We start from the raw sequence: 26462 nt of genomic DNA, 5'->3' as shown, positions 1-26462 counted from the left end.
GTAGACTCCTACTACAACATCTTTCTTGTTGGCCTTCCCCCTGATTCTAACACAAAGACACTCCACCCTGTCTTCACTGCACTTGTATTTAAGGCAATCATAACAGTCCCTAACATACAGTGCTACCCCACCGCCTCTCCTACCTTGTCTATCCCTTCTAAAGAGCTTGTAGCCATCAACAGGCACACTCCAGTCATGGGAGACATCCCACCATGTTTCTGTGATAGCCACAACATCATAATTTTCCTGTTCCATCACGGCTTCAAGCTCCTCCTGTTTGTTACCCATGCTGTGTGCATTGGTATACACGCACTTCAGATGGGCTGGTGTTTTGCCCCCTTCCCCCTTCAAATCTAGTTTAAAGCTCTGTCAATGAACCCATCTAACTCCTGCCCCAAGATCCTCTTCCCCTTCTGGGACAAGTGCATCCCATCTAACGCCCAGAGGTCTGGTGCCCTGTATACCATCCTGTCGGGGTCACCATTAGCCGGTGTCCTTATTTCTCCATGTGGGAACAGAAACGACGCCACACCAATGTGATGATCAGGTCGTCCATCTTTATTATTTTTTTTTATTATTCCTTTTGTGGTTAAATTTATATTCTACTAAGTTCCGTACACGCACTCATCTATCTTCTAATAGGCTACAGGTCATCTACAAGCGCTGTTCACGCGCCTCTACAAACATTTACATTGGTTAATTGCAATTAGCACGTAAAGCCCAAAACTTGCCAAAACTCCCTTATTTCATACCTGTTTTGCTCAGACTTGTGTGCTTTTGCTGACCACAGGTGTTTCTCACTTATCTGCTATCTTGTGTGTTTTTGCCAGCCTTATTTTGCTGGCCTTGTCTTCGTCCTTGCATTCTTCTGTCTGCACTAACTTTCTCCCAGCGCGGCCCAGACTCCTACACCAATCCATGATCAAAAAAACCAAAGCCCTGACTGTGACACCAGTCTTGAAGCCACAAATTCATCTGCTATGTTCTTCGGTGTTCATCCTCATCCATCCCCGCAACTGGAGGGATGGAGGAGAACACAACCTGTGCCCCCGACCCCTTGATCAGTTTCCCCAAGGCCCTGAAATCTCTCTTCATTGATTTAATACTTCTCCTGCTAATGTCGTCGCTACTACCTGAAAAACCAGAAGAGGGTAATAGTCCTTGGGTTTGACTAGAGAGGGGAGTCTTCTTGTGACGTCCTTGATGTGAGCCCCAGGGAGGCAGCAGACTTCCCTATGATGTGGGTTTGGTCTGCATATGGGTCCTTCGACACCCTTCAGAACGGAGTCCCCCACTACAATGACTCTTCTGGGGTTCCTTTCAGAGCTGGTTTTAATGCCTTTTCTAGAGTGACCTGGCCTTGGTGGTCCTTGGTCTTCCTCATTGTTTGTCTCATTCTCTTCCTCCATGTCTTCATTCAAAAGTTCCAGGGCCCCAAATCTATTGTGAAGGGGCACCATGGAGGGTGAGGGAGGTTGGGAGAGAATTTTCTTGCCTCCCTGAGCAGGGACCTGTTTCCAGTCTCCCTCATCTCTTAGGTCCCCTCCTTCTGCCTGGTAGCATGAGGGTGAGGGATCACCTGCCTTGCCTGGAGCCTCTATTTGCTTATCTGTTGCTTACCTTCTCTTGAAGGACAAAGGGGACTGAGACATGAAGTATTCTGTAAAAATTTCAGGGAATCCTGAACATAGGCTCTCCACTATTTGAAGCCCAGTGGTTTTACAAAGAGTTGTTCTGTTGTCCTTGTGTTCAGCCCTGCGACATGGTGATGAAATAGGACTCATAGCCTCAGCAGATGGAAGATAAGAGTTAACATGAAAATTTTAAACAACTTTCCTCCTTATAATAGAGCAGTAATGTACATACATTTCTAGCACTATATAATGAAATAGATTAACAGAAGCCAACAGAACGATACAAGATGAGTATCTGAAAACACAACTGCAAACTTTTCAGGTGGTGCTTTTGGATTGTCAGGAGTGTTCTACATTTTAGAGTTCAAAACGAAGAACTACAGTTTGTTTTCTCAGGCATTGCACTTTAACAATATAGTGTATTCTGCCAGAAGGAAACACTAGTTACATGGGGTTATGCTTTTTCATCTGATAAAACACTGGACTCCCAAACTGCTGCATCAATGTTTTTGATTTTAATACAATGTACAAAACTTTACAGAAAGAGAAAAATGTAGACATTCTTGATTGCTGCACTTACAGATTTGATAACTTGAGCTGAATAGAAGAGAGGAAATGTACTGTAAAGCAAACTAAGCAACATAACATTTCTCATGGTCTTTCTGTCTGACAATTTAAAACTTTATTAGCCCTTATTTATTAAAAGCCAACATCACTGAAGTTTTCCACAAACAACAGATCCTTAGAAATAATAATATATTAGGCAATAGTGAGCCTGAAATTTATTGGACGTTAGAGACAAAGAACGTAGGAAACCTCCCAATCTTATGAACTTTGAAAAGGAAAGCATTCATGATCCTAATACACTTACTCACTGTCTGTAGTTCATTATCACTAAAACACAAGTATGGTATTAAAATGAATTTATAAACTTCTCAGCTTCCTCTGCTGGCTTTCTGCCTGAACTTATAGGAGTTTCTGTACATTTGAAGTGATCCCAGTAATCACAGGAGACTAAGCCAATGCTAATTTGGAAATGAAGTTCTCTTTACAAGCTCATTCATTCTTTACCCCCTACTCAGAGAAGGAATTCAGCTATAACCCAGTCACCAGCATCAGACAGAATAGTTAGGATAGTTGTCTACATAATGCATCAGAAAAGTAAGACAAAACTTTCTTTGCTTTTGCATCTTGGATGAACCTTCTTTCTTATTTGTTAGACAGATAACATATATACAGAATGCAATTCAGCATGAGAAATAACACTTGGTATTTTAATCAAATAGAAACCCACATTTTTCTTGCATTACAAAATAGTTATTGATAATGTTTAACAAATATATAACATTTATTTTCCAGAATTATGTATCTGAAAGAGAATTAGGGACAACATTAAAAAAAGACACTTAAAAAGCCATAAAAGGATGATATTACAAGTCATCATTGGTTTTAAGAACAGTTCCATTTTTTTCACCCCATAAATGAATAATCCATTTAGAGAGGTATTCTGACTGAAGTGATGGCTAAAAAGATAAAAATGATATTTGAAATTATTGTCATCATGGCTACATGAATCCTTCATAAAGATGACCAAAACACATAATTGTTAATTCAGTAGAAAGATAGGAACCCGAGCAGTAATGTTTGCAAAAGATACAATAATATAAGCATATTATGGAATATAGGAATATTATAGAACATTAAGGAGTGAGAATTTGTATCTTAAAATTAATATGTTGGATTAATGGTATTAAAAGAGTTAAACATTTCATTGTAACAGCTGCATTCAGAAACATTTTGATCAAAGTTATTGCAAAATAATGTGAAGGACCTTATTTAGAGGTTTTTCCACTCCCTTTAATGAGCATGTGATCTTGATCTCCTTTTGTTGAGGGTGAAGTCATTCACTTCACTAATAAGAGAGAAGCAACAATATACTTTATCGATATAAACCAGTAAGTTAACAAAGTTCAATGGTAAATGCAGCAGTGGTTTAACAAGATTCGATTGCAAGGTTCACTTGATTATTTACTGCACAGAGGACAGGTTCAAACAAAACTGTCAGGAAGACCCTCCCATTGAGTCATGAGGTTCAGAAAGGACCCCTTTGTTTTCTAAACTCCTTCTCAGAGAGGAGTCTATGTGTAGCTGGATCCACTCCTAGTCCCAGACTTGGCCAATAGTTTGTCTAAAGGCGCACTCGATCCTTTCTATCACTTAGCTAAGATTTCAAAGTGTAGCATGCTATTAATCACTTATCAAGAATCTGTTGCAGCAAGGACTATCTCAGCTTCGAGGAGTAACCCTGAGAGGTGTCCCTACTCAAAGAAAGATCCTGGCATGCAGCCCACTGCCATGCAGGAGAGCTCAGAGGACCCTGGGCTGTCCATTATTTATAAAGTAAGATGATTGACTTATAGTCATATTTGCATACCACCAAGATCCCTGGCTCACCACTTCAGACAGCCCGTTGCCTATCATGTCGCCATCCATCCCTCAAATCCCAGAGTGAGCTGGATGCAGCCATCACAGCCTCCACTGGTGGTGATGGCTTAAGTTGGGAGGATGTAGCACACCATCACACCTTTAAGGGTCTCCTTTATCTAGATTCGCTTTTTATAGAAGACTCATGAGATTTACACGATCGTACTTACCCAGAGTTGTCAACATCTTGGGAGTCCTCAACACCTCATTGGGAGGTGATGTTACAGTCATGAGTGAAATAGCAACTTTGATTTCCTTGGGTTTTTTCTTTCAGTGGTATTGTGAAACAATTGAATATCTAATATTAAAAGACAAAAATATCAAAGGGTAATCTAATAAAATAAACTTTTATTGGAATGCCACTAGGTTTTGTTGGAATGCTACTAATCTTTTTAATGAGAGAGGCACGTATCTCACTGTTTTTATGACTTCCTGTGGAGTAGCCAAGACACTACTTTTTCAGGTCAGATGTGCCCAACATTTATGCCATTACTTGGATGACGTGGGAGAAGCAAAGTTAAAAAGTGCCTCAGTTTGCACTGTAGTTGTATCCACAAGGAAAAAGGATACTGCAGCAAAGACAGTTGAGAGGTATGAAGCTGTCTACCTTTTATTAGCTAAAAAGTTAGCGTAGAACAGTCTGCATTGTTCTAAGGATGAGGAGATCCTCTTTCTCTGAGTATAATTGGGATCACAAAGGAGAAGATGTCATTTAAACCTTCTTCTAATATAAGTGTCTGTCATGTTTTCCACTGGACAGGACAGGTGTCTACCTCTAGCCTTGTGTTGCTCCCCTGCCATGTTGCACAAGCTAGGTGAAATGACAGTGAAGAATTCAACAGAGTTTGAAGGTTTACAAGCTGATAAGGAAGGATATTTAGAAACTATGCAACAAGACAAAAAGTTTTCCTAAGTGTTCTGCCAGTGTTTGACAGGCAATGAGGATTCAGAGAGAAAAAGTAAGTTGTGTAAATATGATAACCTAATATAAAATTACATTAGACTTTTCTTCTACGAACCACCATTGAGCTTCCAATTGGCACTCTGTATTTAGTTGTGATAAACAAAAGGCAACAGGCTGAAGAAGCAGAAAAATCCATACCCAGCAGGGGATGCCTTTGATGGGAAGTGACATTCAATAACCCAAGAAGGGACTTCCAGCCTTTAGTTCCAGAGAAGATCAAAGGAGACATAATTAAAGCATAATTTGGCTGGAGAAATTATTCTTAAAAATGGCACAGGAAAGTTATTAGTGCTTGAAATTTCTCTTAATTTTACCAATATATTGACACTAAAAAGACATGTCAGTAATAAAATAATGAAATTTGAATTTACTGGGCTTATATAGGTTCATTAAAACCAGTAGGTTCATAGAGGCTTTATTGTAGCAGCAATTTGATATGCAAGAAACTTATTACAGAAGCTGATAGCCAAGATGTGTTTCTGTAACTGAATCAGAATTCTAAGTCCTGACTTTACTTACAGGCCTAACTTACCACCACCTCCCCTCCAAAAAAATAATCCCTTTACTTGTAATTATCAGACTGAAACAAAAGACGTGAGGGTAATCTGAAAAAAAGCTCAGTAGTCTCTAGAGAGAAACAAAATTGGTAATAGGATGACCTTTAGAGGAAAATGTGGAAAGCTGTATAATTTGATTGTCAGACTTTACTGCAAGATCAGGGACTCATATTTATATGTTCAGGCAGGTGTTCATGTAATGATCTGATTTATTCATCCATGCCAATACTGAGAATTATTTGTAAAAATAAAAAACTGGCAGTGTGCAAAAGCAAAATACAGAACTAGAAACATCTGCATTGTTCAAAAATCCTTTTGAACATGCAGAGAGAAAATATTTCCATAACTCCATGCATTGGTCCTAATTTTTTAGTGATTTTATTAGTGTACCATTAGTTTATGTTCCATGTTAAAAAGCCCTACCAATAACAAAAAGTCCATTCTGGTTTGGGACCTAACACAAAAATTATAATTTTGCATCTTAAGGGCTGAGGTGAGTATGAAAGTTGTAAAGAGAAATATTTTCTCTCTTAATTAACTACATTAACATTTTTGGTTTTAACGCTCACTGAGCTATAATGTTCCTCTGCATGACAGCCAAGCAAATCATTGTAACAGCAAAGAGCAGCTATGTTTGTGTTGAATTCAAATGGAACCAAACTGTAAAATGGCTTAAATTGTGCCTGGCATTAAACTAACACATTATGGAAAATGTGTTTGGCTTAACGCCATCCTCTCTACTTGGATAGATGAACAAACACAAAAAGAGTTTCAGTAAAGGATGTTTTTGAATGCTTTTAATGTTTGTAAATAACTCGGAAAGCTATAGTCCTACATAACTGATTGGGAAAAAGGATACACAAACATGTCCCTTGTAACTAGATAGATACTGTGTTGTCACCATATGATTGGTCAACAATTCCACTGTAACTTTCTGAATAAGTAAACAGCCACAAACTCAGCATTGTGGCTGAAATGTTTGTTCTTTGTCGCTCTTCTCATCTAGACTGCTTGCTGACTCAACAAAGACCTCAGGAAAGTCATATAGAGGTTCTCAATGCACTGGCTCAGATACTGGCTAAGTAAGGTAGTATTATTTTCCTGCATTAGTGCAACTTCATTGAAGTGTTTGGTGTTTTGTCTAATTGTGAGTTGAATTGCATGGTATAAATATATCTTTGGAGAAAACAGTGATTTAGAGCTTCCAGCAGTTTCCTGGTCAAATCCTTGTCTTCTCTATGGAATTGATCAATAGTCCAAGTTCATTTAGTTTAGTCATACTCAAACAACTTTTCACTAGAAAGTACATCTGACTATTTCTTCATGACCCTCTATTCCCTTTAATTCATCACTCCGCTAAGTGTAGTCTGATATTTTTCCCCTTGCTTTTATTTTGAGACAATAAATAAGGATGAGTATTCATTGTGTAGTACTCTTAAAGGGACTCCCACTGCAGCTTTGCCTACCTCATTGCAATAATATTTTTTTTTTACCACAAAACTAATTGGTGTTGAAAAAATGGCTATGGGATTCTTCCACCTTCTGTACGAGAAAGTAGGTCATAGTCTTTGTTTTTCCTCTTTGTCTCACATCAGCTCTAGTAGAAGCACTCATGCAGAGAAAACATCTCCATTACCATGCTGTGAGCAAGAATAAGGCTTTACTGTTTTAAACTCTCTTGTCTTTGATGCTGTTCCCTACCTTGCTAAAATACCCAGTTCACCAAACTCAAGTCTCTTACTAAAGAATTTATATTGAAACCTGTCTCACTGAATGCTGTTTGGGTTTTTTGTTTACTTGTGTGTGTGGCTTGTTCATGGGTTTGTTTTTGGTTTTGTGTTTTTAGTTGTTTTTTGTTTGTTTGTTTTTTGGGGTTTTTTTTTAGTCTCAGGAAGAGCATCCTAGACAGAGCAAACGCAATGATACATAGGCCATAAACGAATATGTCTTTAATGGTTTGGAAGTCATCTGATTGATTCACAAAATTCCCTATAGAAGAGTTATTGTGCTGCAAACCTAATTATATCACTTGGTGCAGTTTTTCAGTACATTCTGAAATACACTGTGTTGAAAAACCATTTAAACATTTCAAGTCCACATCTGTCTTTCTATCTGTTTTTTAGTCTTGATTCCAAAAAAGAGACAGTGGTGGTGATGGTGAAATAATAATGAAACATCATACAGCCTCAAATTATTTCATTGTCTGGACTGTAGAAAAAGTAGGAGAAACAGAAAAAGTAGGAGAAACAGAGTGCTTTGACAAGTTTCTTGTTTAGAAGTCAAAGGACAGAAATGCACAAAGAAATGACTGAAACCAACTAGTTCCAGGCTATAGGCTTTAAATGGGAAAAAAAAAAAAAAAAAAAAAAAAACAGTGCCAAATTTAGCAGTTCAGTGGTTTTCAACATGTAAGCTACAAGTGTTTGGGAGAAATGAAAAATTTTAGATATGAAAGACAGGTAACTGGCAAGTCTGTCTCCTGGAATCTCAAATTTTCTGTACAGCATTTGCACCTCTCATGGAAAGTTTTCAAACTCTGCAATTCAAAAAAGAGTGAATATTTTGGTTGTAGCTTTTAATTTTAAACCCTTTCAATAGAATCTTAAGCTGTTTAGACCTAGTATGATAGATTCTTCTAGTGCTGAATTTCAATACAAAGTAGGGGATCCTCCTGAGTCCATTTAGAGGTATTCATCTGTTCTAGTGAGTTAAGATCTCATGAAATCTAATGAGAGTGATTGATTGAGGCTGTGAAGCTAGAGGGATTCCTGGATGTAGCAGTTGCTTCAGAATGAGCTAAAATAGCTGTGGAGGACTGTGGAGTTGATGGTACTAGATAGTCTGGGCCTAAGCTAAGTTGTACTGTTAGTTCTTACTGATATTTCAGGTACAATTCTTCAGTTTCATTTACTTTGGGTTTGCCTGGTGTTATTGTATTGACCTTCACACTTACTGTGATTGCATCCATCAACACAGCTAACACTTGGAAGGCTTTGACTCATCTTTTTAGTTGCAATTAGTCAGCCAGTTTTCATTCTTAAAAACAATAGAGAAATGTAACAAGTTTATCTTAGAAATGTACTTTAAGATAGCATACGTCCCTTTTGAAATCTGTCTTACTTTTGACTCTAAAGGAAGCAAGGGCACTACATCGAACAGGGAGGTTCAAATAGATAAATCCCAACTATAACTTCTTTTTTTTTTTTTTTTTCCAGAGAAAGAAAGAAAGAAAGAAAGAAAGAAAGAAAGAAAGAAAGAAAGAAAGAAAGAAAGAAAGAAAGAAAGAAAGAAAGAAAGAAAGGAAGGAAGAAAGGAAGGAAGAAAGGAAGAAAGGAAGAAAGGAAGAAAGGAAGAAAGGAAGAAAGGAAGAAAGGAAGAAAGGAAGAAAGAAAGAAAGAAAGGAAGGAAGGAAGAAAGGAAGGAAGGAAGGAAGGAAGGAAGGAAGGAAGGAAGGAAGGAAGGAAGGAAGGAAGGAAGGAAGGAAGGAAGGAAGGAAGGAGAAAGGAAGGAAGGAAGGAAGGAAGGAAGGAGGAAGGAAGGAAGGAAGGAAGGAAGGAAGGAAGGAAGGAAGGAAGGAAGGAAGGAAGGAAGGAAGGAAGGAAGGAAGGAAGGAAGGAGAAAGGAAGGAAGGAAGGAAGGAAGGAGGAAGGAAGGAAGGAAGGAAGGAAGGAAGGAAGGAAGGAAGGAAGGAAGGAAGGAAGGAAGGAAGGAAGGAAGGAAGGAAGGAAGGAAGGAAGGAAGGAAGGAAGGATATGTGTGAAGAAAGTCTTACTGAATTCCATCACTTTGCTCTTGGTTTCCCAAAGAAGTTTTCAGAAGAGGTTTTATGGCATTGGGGAGGAAACCTTACACCCAGCCTTCCAGCTTTTTCTGAAAAAACAGTAATTCAGTAGTATCCTGACATAAAGCTAATTTGCTATTAACATTGTTACATAGATTATAAAGTGCATTATATAATTGATAGTTACATAGCTTTAGTTATGATTCAAATCTATTCTTATTTTCATGTTGTGGTTCTGTACTTGTTTTGGTTTTCTGTTACTTTCCTATGTCTTAGTATCTGTAATAACTTTTTAAACAGAAGAAACACAAATCATATTCTTCTACATAAACATTGTGGCTAGAGAGCTAGCAAGAGCTACACTTACAGTCTGCAGACATTTCCATTACACCTTTGTCTACTCAGTTGCTCATAACTTTCTGAAATGTGCAGGCTTCAGGCTACAATTTTATAGTCTTGCCATGACTGATGTTTTTTTTTATCAAATGTGAAACTTAGCAAACAAAGTCTTCTCCTACTTTCAATATTTCAACATTAAGCAGAGCCTCAGCACATTGCGAACATGTTCATCACTAGATGGGGAGTTATGTTAATGGATCCCATAAGTGATCTGCATCATATCTTGTCCTCCAATAATAGGCACCCATTGTTGCAGCTCTACATAGATATCCCATGTCAGATACAGCTACATAGCTACAAACAATGGCTGCATGTAACAGGAAGTATTCTTTTGTTCTACAAACAGTGGATTTGTCAACAGAATTAAATAATTTCTTCTATCTAATGTCTTTCTTGAAGAACTTAGTGCTCCTGTATGTTTTAGTACCATTGTTCACAACATGTGAATACCAATACATGGGACTACTACAGAACTCATCAGAGTGGAATTGGAGACAAAAGTCACCCCATCGATAGAACATTTTTTCATGAACACCTAATACTCTTCCACTGCATCTCCCTTGATGATCCATTTCCAAATCTGAGTTTATGAATCTGAAACTACAGATTCAAATCAGAGGATACATGATGCTATCAGGAGCTGTCGAGGGTCGACACCTCCTTGTATTGTTTGCATTCCTGTTTTTAATCTAGTGTGCTCTGGGATGAGGTGAAAGGGGAAAAGGAGGTGGAGTGACTTTGTGGGTGAATTTGTTGTTATGAGCCACACAGGGTCAAGATTTCTGTGCAGATCTGAGGCATCTGCCATATTATCTAAACATCAGTGGCCCTGACAAAATAAATTGAACTAATCTCTCTGCAAAAGGATGTATTTCTTTATTTCCTCCTTTGAGGCTTGAAGATAGCATTCTCTCTGAAAAGATTTTGGTACCATAAGTTTTAAACCTATAATTGCAACTGAGAAGGTTAAATTAACACAAATGTATGGCCTACCAAACTTCTGGTTCAGAATCAACCTTTGTAACTTCTCAGATTTTTTTCCATAGTGTGTATACACCTATTTATCACTGTTAGTGAGCTATGTGAGGTCATTACCGTTTCAAAGAGGTATATTGACACTTTCCTACAGAACTGAAATAGAGTAATTTAACAGAAGCATTTTTTCCCACCTACGTGAGGATTTGTAAGGTATGTACTTCTACTGAACCAGAAATTCTTTACTGTAGGAGCTATAACAACCTGTAATCTGTTGACACACCTTGTAGCCTGTTAAGATATATATTAGTGCATTCATGTACAGTGGTCAGAAATAACTTTTACATTTCATTAGTAGATCATTATTAGTGATTATTTTAATACCAGAATCTTTACAAGGTTAATCAAGTACAGGAAGTGTAGTCTAAGCCAAGAAAATTTAAGTACAGAATGCAAGACCTAATAAATGTTGTACAGTCAAATGAATTAAATGAAATTATACTAGGCTCTCATTGAAATAGTGACTTGATAGGTCTATCCTTCTCTTTCCAAGGGTCTGAACCCACAAGGAAGTCTGGCCTGCAACATTCCTACAGTGATAGGTAATATAACCTTCGTCTAGTCACTTAAATACAGTTAGAACTTGAACAAATTTTTTACTTGTTAAGCTAAGCTCCCACTTCCCTTCTGTAGAAAATTAGCTCAGCAGGATCACAGTTACCAGAATGCCATGATCTACAGTCAGAAATGGGTCTGTGATTCCTCTCTAATGATAGAGTTTAAGAATGTGGAATACCTAGTGACAGCTGCTATATGAAAATAATCAGCCTTCAATCAGTGGGAATGATCTCACAGCAGGGTTCTATTGTTCAATAGCAAACGTTTAGAATAAAAATTTTATTGGTGCAGAAAGGAAAAAGAATTAAGCAATAAATAGCTTGTCGGAAACCCCATAGCAAGTTTGATTAGGGTTACACTATTACAAACATCTCTGGAGACAGAGAATAATATTTGGAATATTTTCATCCAAGACTGGAGCACGTTGCCATCCCTGTTGATTTCATTATTCTTTCTTTTTTCATAAATGCTCAATAATAGGAAATGAATTATTTATTAAAATACACACTTGAAATGCTGACCTGCAACTTCAATATAACATTAAAAATCAGCAGTTTTACCACCCACAACTAACAAGCTCTTGTGGTTTCACTGAAAGTCACAGAGTTTTGCTGCTGAGAGTTGTTGATGCTTCTATATCAACCATTAGCTAATGCAATGAGTTCAGCAGAGACCATAATAATAAGCGCAACAACTGATGATATAAAACCAGACATTTACAACATATGCTTTTGCAATAGAATTACAGGATAGTCATCCTAAATTTAAATCATAATAGTAATGCATTTTAAGTGCCTGAATAAACACAGAAAATAAGTTAGATTCAGTGGTACTGCTCTCTGAACTTGCAACATTTTCTTAGATGAATAACCTTTTTACAACTAGAAAGGATGAAATAAGGCCTGATGTAAAAGACATAATGAAATCAGTATAGTGTATGGCATTTAGAGTATCTTTTATTGGCCATTTGGCCCAGTAGCTAGCATGACAAAAGTGGATGTGTAGGGATAAAATTATTTCAACTGTGATTGGGTTAACAACAGTGGCAAATAACGAAACAATTAATTAAAAATAAGATTGTCCCCAAATTCTTTCAGATCTCTTTTAGTGACCCTTTTAGAAGTGTTAATGTAGACACACCTCCTTAATTGTTATGGTCCCAGAACTCATGGAGACCTCCTTTCTGTGCACTGAAGAGAGTTATCACTCATAAACACTAAGATACATTTTGGAAAAAAACAAGTCATGGTTTGAAAGGTCCTGTCTGGGGAACCTCATTGAATTCTTTGGTAAAACTGAGACTAGATGTGATCCAACAGATCCTTCTAGAACATATACTATATTCATGAGACACACATATGGATATATAATCAAATATTATTGGACTAAACATACAGTTGGTTTAATTGATTTTTTCAGAAAGGAAATCCTTCCAAAGGAGATTTATCACAGTACAAGCTATTTAAGAGTTTGTTCTTTGTCTCATTAACTTTGTCTTATGTCAGAAAAAAAAGTGTGTTATGAAAAACTGCGTAGGAAAATTTTGTCATGATGCTGTCTGATCGCTTGACTCTAGGCAAGAAGGCAACTGTAGTTATGCTCAAACCCAGGGACTGCTTTTGAAGTAAGATGATGTTTACTGAATAACCTTGTTGTGGCTATGAATTTAAACAAAAAGAGAGCGGAAAAAGAGAGCTGGCTCCCTCACAACCCCTATAAAATCCATTTCATAAAAACTATCCAAACAGTTTTATTTCAGATGAGAAGACAATTCCTCTTACTGTATCTGCAATATTGTTCAAAGAGTTTCAATGATTTTCTTTTTTTTTTTTTTTTTTTTTTAAATTGAACTCTGCTGGGTTTTTTTGTCTATAGTAATTGTGTTCAAGTTGATGTTATTTGGATGCCACTCAGGAAAGACGTGTCCCAGAGCATTTGGTTAGAATGCACATTACTACATCATTCTGTTCCTTATTTCAGATGATGAGTTGCCTGAAGGAGGATAAATGGCTCATAAAGTTCTCAATGGCCTAAAAGCAGGACCATCTGTTGAAGTCATCAGTGACTTTGTGGCTGAGCTTAGCATCTGGGAAACCTTCAATTCATCAGCTCTTCTTTAATCAGGTAGGCATCTCTGAAGTCAGCGGGAATTATTGTAATAGATTCTCAAAGAGCTGAGACAATGATAAGAGCTTTCCCTATTTCAAGATGATATCCATATTTCAACTCATTTCTGTACACAGATTTTTAGTGGTTCAGGTACCTGGCACTCTCATGCTAAAACTGCTTCACATCTGTTCATCTTGCTCAGAGAGATTTGTCAGAATACTAGAAAGTGCTAAAGATCCACTGGACGTTTGGTTCTGATACTGCCGGTAGATTTGAATGTTCAAATTCATATATGTGCTTCAAATAAATTATTGCTTGCAAATTTCATCACCCTTGGGAAGAGAAAACATGAAATGCAAGGGTAAAGTAAGGGGTTAAGTCTTCCTGGAATAAAAGAAGAATGTGGTTTTCATGGCCCCTGAAAGATCAGAAAGTTCTGTTTCCCATTTCTACTTGGGCCATAGGTATGTTTTCATGTACAACTAGATTAATGTTTTTTTAAGTTGAGTTACAGACTTGAAGTCATATTTAAACTCTTTAGGCACTACGGGGAAAGTTCTGTGAATCAGAGTGGGGCACACAAGAGTGAATGCTGAGTGTAGGCTGTTTTAGCTCTTTACTAAGGAAACAATGGATAAGAGTGTGCCTTAAATCTATTGCTTTGAATTGTAATGTTTTATATTCTCAGTGGAACTCTCCTCAAAATGTAGGAAAACTGATCCATTATCTTTGAATCTTATTTCGAGAAATTGGGGGAGAAGAGGAAGGCTAGTCATTGTTACTAAAGATCTCAGCTGCTCTTTTTCCTAGCTTCAGAGAGCAAATTATTCATTTTTGAAGTTGTTTAAAAGTAACAAAAATAGTATAAACTCCCCTCCCTTGCTTGACAGGATTTAAACATGAAACTCTTATTTTTTAAAACTCAGCAGTGAATAAAATTGTAAATGACAACAGGTTCTGAATAATACATTTTGTCTCTTCATGTGTTTGTCACAGTTTTTTATGACTTACTAAAATATATGGCAAATCAGTTAGAGTTTGTACTTCACCTCTGCATTACCTGTATCTCCTTTGCCTGGCGGCTCTATGACACAAATCCCCATCAAAATATTGGCACCGAAGTTTCAAAGGAGTCCTTAAGATGAAAAATTATAACACCCTTATGCACTGATAACATAATTCTGTTAACCTAAGTGAAAGATTTTGATATAAATGTTGGAACAAAAAGTGCTACTGAAACTTAAAATTAATTTGATTTTCATAACATGTAAATTCAAAAATATTAATGGGAAATGTAAATCTGATATACTAAGGAAGATGAAATTGTGAAAAAAATTTTTTACCCTTTTGAAAAAAAAAAAAAAAAAAAAAAGAGGGGAAAAATAAAAGACTATATCGTAAATTTACTTGCATGTCCAGAATAAGAGCTAATATTATTTTGGTGCATGTTTATTGTACTGCTTTGTTAGATTACAGCTGTCTTTGTCTTCTGAGGCTCAACTCAAAGCTTACCAAAATCAGAGAGGAGAAATCTATTAACTGTGAAGGACTTCAATTGAAGCTTGGTTTTAGTTTGTTTTGGGGTTTTTTTTTGTTGTTTTTTTGTTTTGTTTTGGTTTGGTTTGGTTTTTTTTACATTTATCTGCTTATTATACATCTGTTCAGCCCAGAAAGAGTTGAAAAATAATGAGAAATGAGTATATCTGTCTTCTGATTTAACATGTGCATCAACATCTCTAATGATAGACCTTAGGATATGATTAAAAAAATATAATAATCTTGTGTTACTTGGTATTTTCTTCCTGAAGTTCCACAGCTTGAAGATAAAAGTCTTCTTGTGGATCACAACAACATTCTTTTTTTGTATTATTTTTTCAAGGAAAATTTATAACCTCTCAGCTTGTAGAGAAGAACTTGAAAGATGTCATAAATGCACTCTGTCATGATTAACAACCAAAGGAGAAAAAAATTATGTTTAAATATTATTTTATTTTAAATGATCTCAAGGTTTTAAGTAGGCTTCTACATCCTTCATTTGTCAATACTGTATAAATATCTTAAAGACCAGAACCAATATCTGGATGTCTTCTGGACTATAAGGAAGGTTTGACAGTGTCCTGTTGTGCTTTGCATATTAAATTGTATTATCACAGTGAGAAGATTTTTATAATGTTCTTTGAAGCAGTACAGATAACCTTTTTTAGCTTCTCCATGAAGCTAAATAAATTAATATAACTAACATCTCTTGGTGAGCAAAAAGTATGTGATCTGTTCAGCAGCAGCAATTATATCAGAAACTTCTGCATGCTGCAAACCCATCTTGTGGGATTTCTTCATTTGAAATAGCCATCCCTCACAGACTGAGACTAAAAAGTTAGAAGACAACTTACAGGTGGTTAACAGATCTCACTACCCAACTATTAGGAATATCCTGGGAAATAAAATGAGTTATAGAGAACATGAAAGATCAGTTTTATGTGCTGCTTTTTTTTTTTTTGCCTTTTTTTTTTTTTTTTCTTTCTGCTGAGAAACAGAAGTTATTGGTCACTTTCTTGTCAATTGCTGGTTTTGTGCTTGTTTGGTGAAAACAAGCCTTGAGGCAAAAACCCTTACAAAATTGGAAGCCCATTCCCTTGCAGTCAGCCATTATCACACAGAAACTTTATTGGGAGGGTTAACTGACTGCTCTCTATATCGGGGGTGGGTCTGTCACATAAAGGAGTGAGTCACTGATGCTTTCAGCTTTCTTTCTCTTCTCACTCAGCAAGAGCCAGGAATACTGAAGCACTAATTCAGAATATTGCTCTGTATCTTCTTTCCATATGGAAGTATTTTCTTTCCATGTGGAGAGGTTTCTGTTGAAAACCTGATAGCACTTTTAGCCTTTCCATGACAAGTGCAGGGCACCTGGGGGAATTGTTCTCTAACTGTCCAGGCAATCTCCTGTTCAGGACATGACACTCTGTGGTTTGTGACCAAGAAAAATGATGGAGGCGGGGGAAAAAGGACTGGGAGAGTCATACTTCACAGGGATGCAGAGGTGCACATCCAGTCCTTGGAACAAGGAAACACTTCACAGTGTACTCCTGAAGAGGCCACTATCTTATATAAATGTCACAGTCTATTGCACCTCTGTAGGTTACCGGCTCCTGCCTGCCACTGAATTTTGAGATGCCTATGCAGTTGTGTAAGGCAGAGATATCCCTCAGAGATAAGTCAACCTACTGTAACCATTACAGCAACAGCAAAGCAGCTGATCAGAAGTGACTTGTTTATCTGGCATGCATCAATACCTCACCCACATGTTGTTGTAGGGCTCTGATATTATAACTGCAGTGGAAGAATGTGAGAATTAGTCAAAAGAACCCTGTTTAATATCTTCCTCTCTCTTAAACTTTTCTTGACATCAGTATTCCTCTGCCTTCTTCCCATTCAGTACTCTGTACAATATCTGGCAGACCTCCAAATCACTGCTTCTCGTTATACAGTATTCCTTCCTCCCCAAGACATATTTCCTCTTCTGACTGCAGTAAACAAGCTTTTTCCTTTGCACTTTCATATCTTAAATATTTCCCAGGAATTGCTCTATACAGTTTGCCAGTCAAGTGGAGAATCCAAAAGTCAGGCGTTCCTGTTAGTGTTGTATGGTCCTATTCCATGCCATATGACTGCAGAAATACCAGTTCTGATAGTCATGATCCCTGGCTACTAAATGTTTGACCGAGACATAGGAACAGGGGGTCCAGTCTGGCAGGACAGAGAAGTTATTTGGTGGAAGTTAGACTGCATTGTTGAACTGGTGTGTTAAAATCGTCCTTCGTGTAGACAGCATTGAATCATTGGGGTGATCTCATCAACTGCCTAGAGTACTGGTTAGCATGTCAGGGACCAACAGAATATGATTACCTTAGGAAAGAAAAATGTGATCCTGGCTTGTACTTCAAAAAAAATCAAGAATGACTTTTCATGGTCTTGCAACTGAAAGTTTGTTCTGCAGCTGAGAAAATGTTGCATATCTGAGGGAATCAATGTGCCTGAGGCAAAAGCTTGCAGAGCCACTCTAGATTTAGCAAACGCCTTCCAGAAACTGAACTTTTTGTTATTAGCTCCAAGTATAAACACTACATGAGTGCTTCTTGATAAAAAACAATATATATATATACACTATGGGGCTCTTGGAAGTCACATTTCTGTGTGCAGGAAACTTGTTTCACAGGAAGAAAAAGGTGACTAAATATCAGGGTAGTTAAGCTAGAAGTGCCTGGATGTGAGCCGGGGCATGAAGCTTTTGAGCAGCTCTCCTAAAAATAGACGTAAAAATTAAAAAAATCTAACACTCCCAGTGGTACAGTTTGGAGGATAGGCTAGAAACTACACAGATTGTATAATGCAGATAATTGTTCAAGGTTTTATTTGGTGTGACTATGTATCTTTCTTTTCATCAAGATGTACCAGAACTGCTTTTTGGTTTAAGTGAATAAACTGGATTTGTTTCATATGATTTGGGTGTATTCCAAATGATTAAACTCTGTAGCTGTTTGAGATGAGTGATGGCCTATGTTGATACATTTTTGAAGAGCCAACGCCCTGTAAAAAAGGAAAAAAACAGTATTATGACATCAGTTGGAAAATACATTGTTTTTTCTTTATTACAGAAGAGGATGTCGGTGTAATTTCATAAAGTGAGGCGATATCTTGAGTTACCAAGCTTGTTTGTTTGTTTATGATAGCTTTTTTCCTCCCTCTTCCTAGCAACCAAGGAACGCAATATTGTCAGGCTAAGTGAAGTAGTCTCTACTCAGTAAGAATTAATCACCCTTTGCAATACACAAACATATTTTCTGAAACCTTTGTGCCTCTTAGGTCCACTTATACCCACACAGCAACCTACAAGCCTCAGGGCACAAATAGGCATGGATGAGGTTGTTTTAAGTATTCCACTTTAAAATCAAGCTCTTGGGTATGATTCTCATGCATATTACTGTAAAACTGGAGTAAGTCCAGAATAATGCTGGTGCAAAATGGGAAGATGTTCTTCTTTTTAGAATTCTATGCTTTTCTCCCAAGCCATACACCTTTCTTTCTCCCTGATATTTTTGTCTTTCCTGCCTTCTTAAATTCAGCATTGTTTTCTCTTGAAGATCAGACACTTAAGGAAGTAGTACCTTGCTGCGTTTTCCTGCAGGAGGCTGTGACAGCAAACGCCCTTTCTGCATTTTCTTTCATGATATCCATTTAAAATACCTCTGAATATAATAACAACAGTCATATTCTCAGATACTGCACTAGATCAGAACTTTTTAAATTGTATTCTGAAACTAAAGATTTTTCTTTCCTAGTTAAATTGAATCTTACCTATTGTAATGATGATATGAATTTACAGGTGGAAATTGCATTCATTCTGTGTTAATATCAAAGGATATGTTTGTTCTTGCATCTTGACAAAAATGGTATCACACCAGGAACTCTTTGTTGGTTTTTATAACTTTTATATGTGTACTTCTTAGCAAGAACTTATTAATAATTGCATAGAGTACAGGACAGACTCCTGGCATCTCTTCAACTGAGGCAAGTTTTCACATTGTACATTGTATTCCTATCAGTCTGAAAAACAAATATTCTTCACGTATTTTATTATTGTCTAGACACTTCCTATTCTGGATTGTGGAGCTCAATTTCCCTTCTGAAAAAATAATAGCAAAAAAAAAAAAAAAAATACTTTCAGTAGAGCATCAGCCATTACTCAGGAGATATACTAAAAATTGTTTTATTTCTGCCTCTGTCATTTCAAGAAGTATCATGACTTAATCACCAGGATAAGTTCTAACTTCAGCCATGCAAGGTCAGAGGGTTGAAAGTATCATTTTTAGGCCCTTCTATTCAGTGGGGAAAACAAATAAAGTTACCAAATGTTCCCAGCTGTATTTAAAGTTACTTAAAATCTGAAGATGGAGGAACTGTTCATGGTGAGATCATTCAAAAGCTAAAAAGTACCACCCACATACATAATAAACAAGAAAGTAAACCCCACTTTTTTCCCCTCTCACAAAATTTTCTTCTCTATTGCTATTGATGTAGTGAATATTTTTATCCTAACTTGCTCCATTGTGAGTAGTCTGGGAGACACATGGGGTACTGTATTTCACTTAAAAGGGGAGTGTCAGAGAGGAAAACATCCAGAAAAATAGATATTTTTTAAATTAAAAGGAAGAAGCTATGCTTCTGAGATCGGAAAACTCCTTTAAGTCTTATTTTACAGATATGTTACTTTGGACATGTCAAATTGTGTTGTGTTGAACATGCTTCTCCATGTGAGAAGTGATAATGTGACTAATGCCAAAAGATGTGTAATATCACAACATGACATGTCAGAAGAAACATTTCCAAAATACATCCCCCAAAATCTTTAACCCATCCCTTGTCTTGTCATAATTAAGAATAGAACCTGTCTTTTTAGAAATTTTTGTTTTGCATTAGTTATTCTAGGTAATTTCCAAGGAATAGTTTGTATATTATCACAGGGTCCTCCAATCAAGAATATATATCATAGTTTTCTGTTTTGACATCTGGCTTCTAGTACAGCAGTGCCACTGACAGGATTCATATTTGTCTTCTGCCAGTGAGTAACAGCTTCAAGGTAGGAAAGACTAGAATTAGCTGCATAAAGTAAAGCATTCAGATCATCATGAGAGAAGAAATTGAGCTTTTATTTATCTTACCAATAAGGCTAGAATTTAAAAAATGCTTCTTTTACTCAGAATTTAAACATAACACAGAACAAACCAATCTAAAAGGATTTGAATTAATTGATTTTCTGTGCTGATAGGTCAGTGGTGTAGTTTAAATGACAGCAAAGGGCATGATAATAAAATAAGTAAATACTATTCATTAGGGAAACTTCTGTACCTGAATAGAACCACCACACAGAGCAAAAATGATGACCGAAGAAAAAAGCTTGAAGCAGCTTGTGAATTTTGAAGGCATTTCTTTGAGTTTGCCAGCAAAAAAGAACCAGAGTAGTGTTAGCCAAGATGTTAATTGTGGCAGTATATGAATGAGAACTGTTACCTTATAAGTGACTACTTTTAGTATTTCAAACTTCTACAAAACTAAGTATGCCCAAGAGGATTTGTAGACATTTTAAACTGCAGGCCAAAAATGTCTGGATTACATCTTGGATGGGTTTGTGTCAGATAAAAAAGAAGTCCCAATAGACTGTGGGGAAAAAAGTATAGGGATTGTATGATGACAGTGGTAACATCATTCTGTAGACACAGAGAAAAGACAGAGAACTGATGAAAATACTGGATACAGGTATACAAGGAATTTTAATCACAGAATCACAGACTCATTCAGGTTGGAAAAGACCCTTGGGATCATCGAGTCCAACCATCAGCCCTACTCTACAAAGTTCTCCCCTACACCACATCCCCCAACATCTCATCTAAACGACCCTTAAACACATCCAGGGATCGGGACTCCATCCCCTCCCTGGGCAGCCTATTCCACTCTATGACCACTCTTTCTGGGAAAATCTTTTTCCTAATATCCAGTTTGAACCTCCCCAGTTGGAGTTTAAAGCCATTTCCTCTTGTTTTATCACTAATTACCTGTGAGAAGAGACCAGCACCAACCTCTCTACAATGTCCTTTCAAGTAGTTGTAGAGAGTGATGAGGTCTCCCCTCAGCCTTCTCCTCCTCAAACTAAACAGTCTCACCTCCAATCGCTCCTCACAGGATTTGTTCTCCAGGCCCTTCACCAGCTTCATTGGCCTCCTCTGCACTCACTCCAGCACCTCAATATCCCTCTCGTATTGAGGTGCCCAAAACTGGACACAATACTCCAGGTGTGGCCTCACCAGTGCAGAGTACAGAGGGACTATCACCTCCTTACTTCTGCGAGTCATACTATTTCTAATACAAGCCAGGATGCCGTTGGCTTTCTTGGCCACCCAGGCACACTGCTGGCTCATGTTCTGCTGCTTGTCAATTAGAACCTCCAGATCCTTTTCTTCCAGCAGCTCTCCAGCCTCACTTCCCCAAGCCTGTAGTCATGTCGGGGAGGGTGGGGTGGGGTGGGTGGCGCGGTTTGCGGCCCAAGTGCAGGACCTGGCACTTGGCCTTGTTGAAGCTCATCCTTTTAACGCTAGCCCACCGATCCAATCTATCCAAGTCTACAGTCATGTTTGCCCAAATTCTCATCTTTTTCCAGAAGTATGGAAGTCCACCAGAAGTCAAGTTCTAGCCTGTTTATAAGATATGTCAAGCATCAGGAAATGATGACTGGTAGAAAATCTGCCTGAGAGGCTGAGGTTCCAGTGTAACAGCTAGAATTCAGCTTGCCTAAATTTAGATGTCTAAATAATGATCATCTTGTTTCCCATATGACCAGTGAGGACAGGTGGATATTTCTTCTGATTCATTCAATCTTAAGGTAAGAGAGATGAGATGTCAGGACTTTTCCATTGACCTGACAAAGCAGGACAAAAGGTGAACCATGCTCGTTTCACTAAGGGCAAATCTTGCCTGACCAACCTAGTGGCTTTCTATGATGGAATGACTACAACAGTGGACAAGGGAAAGTTGGGGATGTCATATATCTAGACTCCTGTAAGGCCTTTAACACTGTCCCTGACAACATCCTTCCCTCTGAATTGGAGAGATATGGATTTGATAGGTGGACTGTTGTGTGGATGAGGAATAGGTTGGAAGGTCACATGTGGAGGGTAGTGTCAACGGCTCAATACCCAGTTGGAGATCAGTGACAAGAGGTGTCCCTCAGAGATCCATACTGGGACCGTTACTGTTTAATATCTTTATCAGTGACATAGGCAGTGGAATCTAGTGCACCTTCAACAAGCTTGCAGACAACGCCAACCTGAGTGGTGTGGTTTACATGTATGAGGGACTGGATGCAGTTCAGAGGGACCTGGACACCATCCAGAGGGAACTGTACAAGCTCAAAAAGTGGGCAAATATGAACCTCATGAGGTTCAGCTAGGCCAAGTGCAAGGTCCTGTACCTGCTATCAATGCAGGCTAGGAGATAAAAGGGTTAAGAGCAGCCCTGTAGAGGACTATGGGGTACTGGTGGATGAAAAACTGAACATGAGCTGGCAACGTGTTCTCACAGCCCAGAAAAGCAACTGTATTCTGGGCTGCATCAAAAGAAGCATGGTCAGCAGGTCGAGGGAGGGTATTCTCCTCTTCTACTCTGCTTTCATCAGACCCCACCTGGAATACTGAGTGTAGCTCTGGAGTCCTCACAAGACCCATGGACCTGTTGAAGCAGGTCCAGAACAGGGCCACAAAAATGATCAGAGATCATCTTTCTTTATCATCTCTGATAAAGAAAGGCTGAGAGAGTTAACATTGTTCAGCCTGGAGAAGAGAAAGCTACAGGGGGACCTTATTGTGGTCTTCCAGTACTTAAAGGGGGATTATAAGAAAGATGGGGAGGGACACTTTATCAGGGCTTGTTGCAATAAGACAAGGAGTCATGGTTTTATACTAAAAGAGGGCAGACTTAGACTAGGAAGAAATTTTTTACAATGGAAGTGGTGAAACACTGGAACAGGTTGCCTAGAGACATGGTAGATGCCCCATCCCTGGAAACAGTCAAAGTCAGGCTGGATGGGGCTCTGAGCAACCTGATGTAGTTGAAATGTCCCTGTTTATTGCAGGGGGGTTGGACTAGATGGCCTTTAAAGGTCCCTTCCAATCCAAACTATTCTATGATTATATGACCATCTTTTCTAGTAGGCTTCTTAACCCATTGAGGAAGGTTTTAAACCAATTTAATTGGAAGATGGAGACCAAAGAACACAGAAAAGTATGAGAAAGAAAGATAAGGTAGAAATATGTACAGGACAAGCAACGGGGACCTTTCACATTCCCCTTGGGAAGCAGGGTGACACAAGCCTATCTCATGGGCCTGATACAAATGCAGCTAGCAAAGCACACACCCACAAAAAAGTCACTGAGCTGTGAAAATACAGACATGTCATGGGATAGCTTACATTATGGAAATGTTACTGAAGAGACGGATATAGGCTCTGTTAGGAATGGCAGGCAGAGAACATGAACGGAGGGAAATGCACTTTTTCTGCCAAGAAACAGCTGGGACACAATTAGGCAGTTGTGAAAGGGATGATAGGCACGTTAGAGAGATTATGAGTTTGGATCCGAGATGAGGTCAACCAAAGGGCAACAGAGTCTCTGGTCAAGAAGTTGGATGAAGGCTACTTCCTACAGGTGGCAGAAGTTTCCTGGTTACAGTGCCTGGTTCTCATGAGTGACTTGAACTACCTCTGCTTCTGCTGAAATATGACAGGGAGAGTGGATGACCTGGAGAGTTCTGAATTGTCAAGGGCATTGCCAGTAATTCAGAAGCTGGAAGGACTGTCAAAAGAAGGTGCTCTGCTGGATTTACTATTCTTAAATAAGGGCCAATTCAACAAGGAAGATAAGAGTTTAAGAACTTAAGGGAAATGAGGAAGACAAGTAATTGACTAATTGAGGGAAGTAAACTTTGACTTGCTAAATGAATGAGTATACATCTTCCTCAGGGAAGCTGTTTTGAAGGACAGCAGGACCCAGAAGAGACCTGATTGTCAGGGACAACTGCTTCAGAGCCCAAGAACTACCTATCTTTATTTGCAGGCAAACAAGCATGACAAGAAGCCAGCTTGTTTGAACAGGGAATTCCAGACTGATGTCAAATACAAAAAAGGAAGCATACAGGAAGCAGAAGTAGAGAAAGACAACCAAAGGGGAATACAGAAGTGTCACTCAGACATGTTGGGATGGAATCAAGGAAGATCAAAGCTATGTGGGAGTTGACATGGAAAAAGGGTATGGAGGATAAAAATAAAAGGGGTTCTACATGTAAATGACATGGTTGATGTACTCAGTGACTTCTTTGACAAAGTCATTATTAGACCAAGTCTGCTGCTGGGCCTCCCTAGTCTCTCTGTATAATTGTAAAGTTTTTGGGAAAGACATGCTACCCACAGTGAAGAGGCATCAAGGAAGGGATGACTTAATTAGCTGGATATACAGAAGTCCTTGAGACCAGATAGAGTAGGTTTAAGGAGCTACACTGTGAGGCTGTTTTGTGTCAATTAAAAAACTAAAGTAACCCTGGTGATAGAAAAAGACAAGTGTTTCAACCATATCCCCAAAAGGCAATGAATGGTACAGGGAACTAGATATCAGTCAGTCTTATCTCTGTTCCTGGCAACAAATTTCCAAGCACATGAAGGAGAGGAAAATGACTGAGAACAGCCAACATAGATTTACCAGAGTTAAATTTTGTTAAGACCAACCTGATTGCCTTTTTATTTTGAAGTGACTAGCTCTGTGGACAAGAGGAAGGCAGAGAAAGTAGCTTACCTTGACAATAACAAGGCTTCTGACAGTCTGTCATGGTACTCTTCCAGTCTGAGTGAGGACATACGGACTGTATTGGTGAATTAGGAGGTGGGTGAAAAACTGGCAGGACTGTTGGGCTTAAAGGGCAGGTGTCACTGACTGGAAGTCTAACTGGCTGTCAGCTGTGAGTAATGTTCCTCAGGGCTGTGGGTCAGAGGAAGTTCAACAGACTGGAGGAAGGGGCTGAAAGCAAAGTTAGGTATTTCAGCTGTCAAATGTAAAGTCCTGTGCTGGGGACAGAAATAGCCCCATGCTTTAAGATATGCTAGGGGCTGACTGGCTAGAAGGTAGCCTCATATCTCCTTATCTCAATGCAGGTTTTGACAAAAGGTTCTTGTCAAGAGAGATGAGGAGGAAGGAAGAAGAGACAACCAATCTTTCTGTAAAAAAAAAAAAAAAAAAAAAAAAAAGTAAAAAGCAAAACAGAGGATCAATATTTGAGACTATTTTTTCTTTTTGAGAAAAAGATGGGCTGATTTCTCTTATGTTCACTAATGTCTATAAGGCTAAAAAGTATTGGATGACAAAGACTTTTGAAATCCTTGACTCTCAGTTATTGCTATTCTAAGCAAAAATACAATGCGTTTCCAAATTATTATTTGTCATCCACAAGCACATATAAATGACAAAGCAATTCCTGAAAAAGTTTGCAGGTCTAGGGGGTTTGGCAAATTTGATGTTATTTGCTGCTCCGGTGGTTGATGTCAGGAGTGCTTTAGTACTACAGTCAGAATTTTGTGATCCTTACCAGGATTGTTACCATGCAAACAAAGAATAGTCCATTCATGAGCTTCGGCAATAAACCCTAAAAAAGGATTGTTTCTAGGGTCTGGATTACTGGCAAGATCCTTTGGCTGTTAGAACTCTAGTTGTGCTATCAGTGTGAAGCATATTTAACTTCAGATTATAAATAAAACAGAAAGTCGTTCTGACCTATTGTAAGAAAACATTACAAGGCTCCATGGAAGTGAAACGCTGGTCTGTTAAATCTGCTGTTGTATTAACTGTTATATTAAGAATCTTGCCTCTATCACTAAGGCAGTAAAGTTATATAAATATTTTAACAGGTATTTCTGTTGTGGTGCTTGGAGAAATTACTCATTGAAATGCTTAAAATGAACATGCGGGGAGTCCATCAAACTGAATGTAATGCATAGTGGTTTGAATCACAAGAGTAGGAAACAATAAAATTTTGGTAGAACTTTTCTGAGAGGTGGTAAAACAGCTTTAAACAATTTTTCACTCTGACTTGCTATAGAGCTACTCAGCAAAGAAATACTTATCAGAACTTTATGCATAGGATTATAATGTGAAAGGCATTATACGGCTCTAAGGGTCTTATGGGAACTATATGGGAACATAACGTCACATAACTAAATGCATCCTAATATTATAATTGGACATGGGAGATTCTTTTCATACAGAATGTTTTTAACAAATTTTCATTTTTAAATTAAATTTTCAATCTTATTTTTATTTACCAATTGGAAAATAACAGATCCTTTCCTT

This window comes from Strix aluco, chromosome Z (assembly GCF_031877795.1).
Source record: "Strix aluco isolate bStrAlu1 chromosome Z, bStrAlu1.hap1, whole genome shotgun sequence".
In the NCBI taxonomy this organism is placed as follows: domain Eukaryota; kingdom Metazoa; phylum Chordata; class Aves; order Strigiformes; family Strigidae; genus Strix; species Strix aluco.
The sequence above is the reverse complement of the archived record's forward strand: the minus strand, read 5'-3'. Positions refer to the sequence as shown.